Source organism: Ascaphus truei, chromosome 3 (assembly GCF_040206685.1).
Source record: "Ascaphus truei isolate aAscTru1 chromosome 3, aAscTru1.hap1, whole genome shotgun sequence".
NCBI lineage: Eukaryota > Metazoa > Chordata > Amphibia > Anura > Ascaphidae > Ascaphus > Ascaphus truei.
Genome location: NC_134485.1, coordinates 393,172,651 through 393,180,686, shown reverse-complemented (window position 1 = coordinate 393,180,686; position 8,036 = coordinate 393,172,651). Strand labels below are relative to the sequence as shown.

Sequence of the window (8,036 nt, the reverse complement as noted above, 5' to 3'; positions counted from 1 at the left end):
GAAATCTGTCTCTCTCTCTAGCTGCTCCCCCCCCCCCTCCCACTCCTCGTGGACTCTCCCAGTCTCTCAGACTTGTGGGCTCCCTGTGCATTTTCTGCACAGACTGCACGGCTGATCACTGAGCTGGTTGAAGCTGCAGCGGAAGGAGGTTTTTTTTTTTTTCGATCTCTAATCACTGCCCTTGATATCTATGCACATATGACCAGCAATAAATGCCACCAAGGAAAGCTGGTGTGACTGTTGTCCACTGAGCATCGTTATTACAACAGTTTGACGTCTGAACACTGCTGTCTTTGAGAAAAAGGATCAAGTGAATAACAGTTCATCACAATGATTAGCTGCAGATTAATGAAAAAATAATGAACCGTGCAAAAAAAAAAAAAACATAAAAAATTAAGTACCCCACAATAAATGTATAGGAACTCACTGTACTATTTTTTTTTAAATATGTAATAAAATCAATAATATAGTGGTCCCAAGCCATAGTATTACATACCAAAGACAGGCATACATTGTATACAATATATCTGAATACACTGTATTCTACATTGCAATAGAAAAATGAATCTAGCGATGAAGGTGGGAAATGATACAGGCAAATAACAACCATGTTATGGGTATGTGACATGCAGACACCCCACAATATCAGGAAAGGGATGTTTAAAATCCTATTTCAGGCACACCGTTGAAACCTGCATTCTTGCTAAATGAACCTTTTCACAAAGGGGTAGTGAAAGTGCAGGGACATGTTTTTGGGTGGGTGTGCAAAATCAGTAACATACATTACCATCATGTAAAAGAAATGTATACATCCCTGGGGAGGGGCTGTAGCACCCCTATTTCCAGCCCCCCATGAGCAGTATGGTGTGTGCATTGGGAGTCAGGAGGAGAAGAGGTGGACACAACCAGGAGAAACAGAGAAACGGCTGGAAACACACACATACCATGAGAGGCAGGCAAGAGAGAGGAGAAATTCACTTATACAGATTGTAAGAGAAGTAACAAGAGCCAGCACAAGAACCAGAGGGTGGAGAGAGAATAAGGAATAGAGAGAGACGAGGAAAAGAATGAGGCAGTGGGAGGAGTGTGAGAAACACACACAGCTTTACAAGGAGGGTAGAGCCAGTGAGAGACTGGGAACACTACAGAAAAGGGAAAGCATTGGATGAGGAATTGTTATACAGAAACCACCAACCACAGAAGGTGCATCACCTATCTTCCAATATAATCAAATACAGAGTGGGGGAAGCATGAACTGCATGAACACAGCTGCAAAGTGATATTAAAGCTCAACGCTGAAAAGGATGCTCTACCTGTGCCGCCACATTTAGAGACAGTGGGATGGAAAGCGCTCCCTCCGGACAGCAGAAACTCCTCAATTCTTGGTAGCTCCCTCTGGCTGGGGAGCAAGAGGAGCTGGTGGATGTGAGTTACCTAAGGCTGGTAGTAAGATGATAAACGCGGACAAGCTGTGAGAGATAAAGACAGGAATCCTATAGCAGACAAGGTAAGGATCTGACATTTATCTCACGTGATGGATTGCTGTGGTTTTACTTTTCTATATATTGACATCAGTTGTATTTGAAATTCCTCTCCAGCAAATGTAGTGACAGCATGTTTGACCAAATGTTATCTTTAAATACTCTATATTTAGGACAGCATTGTTTTATATTTATGATTCTCCTCTAAGACCTCAGGTTCAGGAAGTTAAAATGTCAGGAATATCATTTTGTAATATGACATTTGAACACTGCATACTGTACAGAGCAATCAAGTATCTTACTGAAAAGTGAAGATGGTGGGAAAACAAGAGATCATTAAATTAGGAATAAAAGCATTTTTGTACATACACCTTTTACCCTGTGGAAGGTGTATAGAAAGACAGTAAGAAGCTTTACCTATGAAAAATGTTATCCTCTGCATATGTTTATTTTAATAAATTGTGTGATGCACTGAAGTCTGAGTTATAGTGAATTAGTGAAATATTTAGTATTTCTCTGTTTGGATATTTTAATAGCACGAATTAATAAAATGATTTGATGTATTTGTGGGTGCTTAAACGATATATATTAAATTATGTTGGAATCATACAATTTGCTTAGTGTGTTTTAATAATATGACTAGAGATATCTGAATATGTCATGCAAATAACTAGTATTGTGAGTGAACTAACAGGTGTGCATACTGTACATGCAACAGTGCTGTTACAGAGGAATGTGTCATCAACAATCCTGTGTGATAGAAAACACTCTGATGATTGTGATCCATTCAACACAATGAACATTTCCTTAATACAGTAGATACTTAAAACAATACATGACAGTAAGCATTCACAGAGAACTGGTTTGAAGTCTGTGAAATTACTTCTTAAACTTTTAACCTACATTTTCCCCAGTTTGAACAGGCAAACTTATTATTACTGCAACTGTAGCACTTGTATTGTTGTATATTTTTCCCAGTATGTTGCACTTTTTTCAATATGTTTAACATTAAAAGGTCAACTGTACCACTTGATGGTATTTTCATATTATTCCTTATAAAGGAGTACATGACATGTTTATTTTTTCCTGGAAATGTTGTGCATCTCTGGTTGCTTCTCAACATACATTATGTAATGTTGCAAACTCAATTTTGGTTTTATCTAATACATGGTGCACTATTGTTTCATTTGTATTTTTGTTAATCATAGCTGAATGTGTCTAAAATTAGCATGTGCTACAAATATTTTAAGAGAAAATAACTGTTAGTGAATTACATAATATGTAAGGGAATGTGGAAAAGAAATACTGTATGATCAGGAAAATACATTGTAAAGGCACTCTCTTGGATTTTGATTTGCAGTGTAGACATAAGTCAAAACTTAAAACAACAACTCTTCCTTATTATTATTACTGGTGCTGTAGATTTGGAGTGAGGCAGGTGTCACATTTAGAGGCTTACTTTTCTGTTTTGGGATCAGCTTTCCTTAACAAGCAAGCGAGTTGTGTGCATCCTCCGACATGCTGATGTGAAGAGATGAGGATTGGCCTGGATAATAGAAACACAGAATTTGATAGCCGATAAGAACCACTTGGCCCAAGTAGTCTGCCCATTTTCGTGTCTGATTTAAAACGTCCGGCTCTTTTTCAGTAGTGACCAACTCCAGTCCTCAAGAGCCACCTGCAGATCAGGTTTTAAGGATATCCCTGCTTCAGCACAGGTGGCTTAATCAGTGGCTCGGTCAATGACTGAGCCACTGATTGAGTCACCTCTGAAGGAAGCAGGGATATTCTTAAAACCTGACTTGTTGGTGGTCCCTGAGGATAGGAATTAGTCACTCCTGCTCTATTTGATCCGTGGCTTTCTTTCATATTTAGGTTAGCCTTCTGTCTATCTCAAGCATCTATGAATCTGTATTGACTGCTATTAATTTGTCTTCATGTTTAGTATTTGTGCAAGTAATGTTGTGCATGACTTTAACGTTTATTTCGAGACTTGCACAGTACGGTCTCAAGGTTTAACCTTAATTCTGGTTCAGGACTACAGTATTCTAGATGTACAAGTTACATGCATAACAACAAAGCTGTATAAATATAAAGTTTGTATCCTCTCCAATCGCAAAAAAAAAAGTAAAAGATACCGTAAAATATTTTAAAGATGATTTTGACGACAGATGTCAAATGTTTGAGTTAATGCTTTTTGAAAAACTGCTTCCAAATTGGTGAGATTATAAATGATGCGAAAGTATTTTTGACTTTTGATTTTGAAAAGAAATGAATCAAATGACAAGTGAATATCAAAACTGAATCAAGCATAATGTCAGAGCATAGCATTTTTTTTCCCCAAATGTATAATGGATATTAATCGATTTACAAAGAGCAAAGTAAATTACATGTGTCCAAGCAATGGAACATGAATTGTACAAAACATAGCATAGTAAAGATATAAAGTAAAACACATTGCAATGTATTGTAACCAATGGCACGCATTTTTGTTTTTGTTTTATCACTATGAGCTCAAATTAAAGGTATACATTATGACCGTATGATATATCAAATATGTCCTGAAAGGTTTCAGAAATGTTTTGAATAGAGAAACTGTCAATCTTTTAAAGCCTGACTGGGAAAATTAAGAATTCCTCCACTGCATGTTGCACTGAGATTCTTTTTGTTAAGTGCTCCTGTGCCCATAAAATGTAAATTACTTTTTTTAATAGTAACAGCTCATTGATGTTGTTTAGTAATAAAAGGATTCCAGTTTTGTGAGTCTCTAGAGAGTTACTGTAGCTTAAGTCAAATTCACACTGAAATTTAATAGACAAATAAAGTTTGACAATCACTTTGGAAGCTTTCTAATGTTAACTGGATAATACATTATACATGTTGTATCCTGTATCTGTTTTTAGTTACTGGAGGTGTAATGCTCAATGACTGATAGGATAAAAAAAATAAAAAAAATACTGTAAATCCTCAATTGTATTATTACAAAGAGTAACTGTAGCATTGTTTATTTTTCCCGTTGTTTGTAGGGTAAAAATGAAGCAATCATTAGACAAACAGATAAACATACAGTAAGTAGCTGATACTCTAATACAGACCATGTTCATCTACTTTTTATTAGCTTTAGGAAATCTATGTTGGTCTAATTATTTTCATGCTGTAATAGTTCTCGATGCTTTCTTACAATTTCACAATACACTGACATTCTGTTATTTATTATGAGTCTTGTTGAATCTTAAACAACTATTATTACTAACTGAAGAGTTGTATCTTTTAGGTTATAAGATAAATTGGGGAAAGTTGAGATTTGTCTCTTGTTTATGGTAACTTTCAACCAACACTCACTTTTTTAGGCAAGAAATCCAATTGCATGAAATATTCTATTCTTTCACAATCCTTCTATTATTTAATATCATATTGAAACACGGGGTTTATTTATTAAACTGCAATAGTGGCGATTGGGGCACTATCACATCCATCCCCCCATTAAAGTAAATGGGTTTTACTGTACAATAGTGGCCCAATTGGCATAATCTCAGTTTAATTAAGAACCGTAATGGTGGTGTCATTTAAAATTCTTAGTACAGAGTAAAAAGATTGACACAGTAATTTATCTAAAACAAATCTACTTACCAGGTTTCATACTTGTTGAAAATAAAACAATTTGTTCCCAACAAATGAATGTAACATGTTTATTTGGAAAACCGATAAGCCTAAATGTGTACTTAAAACCTATGTCACTGAAGGATTAAGATGAACTCAGTGTTTTTATTCTTTAAAACAGATACACCAACCTAAATTATGTGAAGAACCAGTAGGCTTAATAATTACTGTAAATGCTATATGAATTTCCTAAACCTTTGAAATATTCATGCTAACTTGTTTTGTTAAAAGCATTCAAATTTTTTGAAGAATTAGATAAACATTGATTGATGCAGGTAACTCAAAAATATTACATTGTGAGACATCTCTACAGTGAAGACTGACCAGAGATGTGCAAAATTTTCACTGAAATTTACAAACCATGTGAAAGTTCCCCAAAACAAAAAACACAGGGTATTAAAAGTCAACGTTCCGGTCATGTGACCCTCTGTGTACTGCAATTTTGTCCAAATTTTGTCAAAAAGATCAAATGTATAAGCATTGTGAAAATACACGGACATTTCATAAAAACGCAAAAATGTGCCCAGACTCGCGGGATAAAAAACAAAATGCTGCCCTCTGTGGTGAGTAAAAGTTGTGTCTGTCTGTGGGTGGTCCGTTCTTCCCAATGAAACCCCCACAGAGTGATTTCCCTCTGCCGGGAGATGTCACGGTCGGGATTCCGCGGGTTCCTCCGGCAGCGTGAACATTAAGTCTGGCTACATCTGCATGTAAGAAAATGTCCTAACCCACACTTGAAGAGATTCACACATCTCTAGATAATAATATTACAGCTCACTGATCTCTCTAGATTAAAACTGGTAGAAATACTTCGGAAAATATAGCTTCAGTAATTAAATTAATTTCCTAAAAGGCCAGTTATGAAATTCTACAAGATCAATATGTCACAATCTTTTAATGACTACTGATTGCAGCACTGAGTCAGGGATACTTGTTTTGCTTTAAATAAAATATGTCACGTTGCAATAAAAGAAAAGGAAACTGCAACACAAATGATCACTTATTTTTATTGTTATATTAGAATGAAAACATCAGCCACTAAAATATAAAGATTTGGGAAGGCAATTTAGAAAATCAATGTTCTCTTGATATAACAAAGTGATCAAATCATATAAATTTGCATTTCTTTCTTAATACTTTTCTATCCTTGATGCATTGTACAATGTGAATCCCTCCAATAATGCACAAAGCTGGTATTCCTTTCCGATATACAACAATATACAGTACTTAGAATCTGGTATATTAATACATTAAAATTTGTACATTTCCACGTACCAAAAAACATTTTGTGATATTATCTGGTAGAAAATTCATACTTTTTAATATAAATATATATTACTTTATAATATATCATAATAATCTAGAAATGTAACTCCTCTCTCAGATTATTGCATTCTTTGATGCATAATTTTAAAATAAGCATAATAATTACCATTCCATACATGTGTCATCCTGCCCCGAATCATTGTTAAACTAAGAACATTATACTGTATCAGTGAACAACAACAAGTTGTTTACTACTTTATTATTCCATCAAAAACTCAAACTCTACTGATTTAAATAGTTTTAGTTTTAAATATTGCCAGGGATTGTAATTTCCTCACTCAGAGCCCCCTGCTTGTCTCATCCTCCCTGTTTTATGAGAGAGGAATACTATTATCAGACAGAAATTAGGCTTGAGCTGATTCTTTCTGCCATGCTGTTTGTTCTCAGGCTGTATAGTTTTTAGATGGACTTTTTCCCATTTTGGGAAGGCTCTAGAAAAATGTATGGATGTAGCCAGCCTCAATGTATCAAGCGATAACACTGCAATAAAGATAAGGGGATGCTGCACGCCATATAGTAACGATATAAAAAGATACAGTTACCGGTGCTCCTGGTCCAGGGAAAACTTGTGAATTAATCCAAATTAATATAGAAGAAAGGAAAGAAACAGGGCATTACGGATTTAAATTAAAGTGAATTTATTCTGCCAAGGAATCAACGTTTCGGTCAGTATGTCGGCCTTTTATGACCGTGGATAATACTATACTTATGATACATAAAGCCTGGCCCCCTGCAGACACACTTACCAGAACTCCCTCCTACTGTCTCTGTACATTCTTCCTACCTACCAATTAGATTGTAAGCTCTTCAGAGCAGGGACTCCTCTTCCGAAATGTTACTTAATGTCTGAAGCACTTACTCCCATGATCTGTTATTTGTATTATTTGTTATTTATATGATTGTCATGTGTACTGTGAAGCGCTATGTACATTAATGGCACTATATAAATAAAGACATACATATATAAGAAATAACTTAGCAATAAAGAGTGAACAACATGTTACATTGTTTAACTTCCAACTTTCAATTATATTGAGGTGTTTTAGATCACAAGGTTGTAATAGGTGCTAAAATAGAGAGATCATTTCCTAACACATTACACATAACACATTACACATAACACATTACACATAACACATTACACATAACACATTACACATAACACATTAGTACATTTGGGTCACAAATAAAAAGTTCAGTCCGCGCTCTGGCTCTTTAAACTTGGAGTGTTGGTCCCTCTCAGTTCTCTTGCTGCTTCTGTGTTTATGAGGTGTCTCCCCCACCTCCAAATGTGGTCTCCACCGGAACCCCGATGGTGATACCAATATCAGCAAAACAAGAAAAAACACAAAAGCGCACCAAGATGAGAGATAGATATTGTATTAGCAACAAATAATAAAATTAGTAACTTACATATAAAATTTCTTTAATAATCCCCGATTCTGATGTCTATCACAGGAGTAGGGCATCACATAGGAAGTATGAAGGGTAATCTCAGTTCTGAGAGATCAGACCTGCGCGCTGGGGCTGTCTCTGTTCACTCTCCTGTCCTCCACGTGTGGTAGCGTG

General features: G+C 35.6%; 1 protein-coding gene across 3 annotated transcripts in view; it reads left to right on the top strand.

Moving 5' to 3' along the window:
- Positions 1-879: 879 nt before the first annotated feature.
- Positions 880-8,036, top strand: part of CNTN5 (contactin 5) — a 1,772,202-nt gene continuing 1,765,045 nt past the window's right edge. For all 3 annotated transcript variants that reach the window (XM_075592453.1, XM_075592451.1, XM_075592454.1), the window contains exon 1: positions 880-1,507. The gene's annotated coding sequence lies outside the window, so the exon portion shown is untranslated. The remainder of the gene's footprint in view (positions 1,508-8,036) is intronic.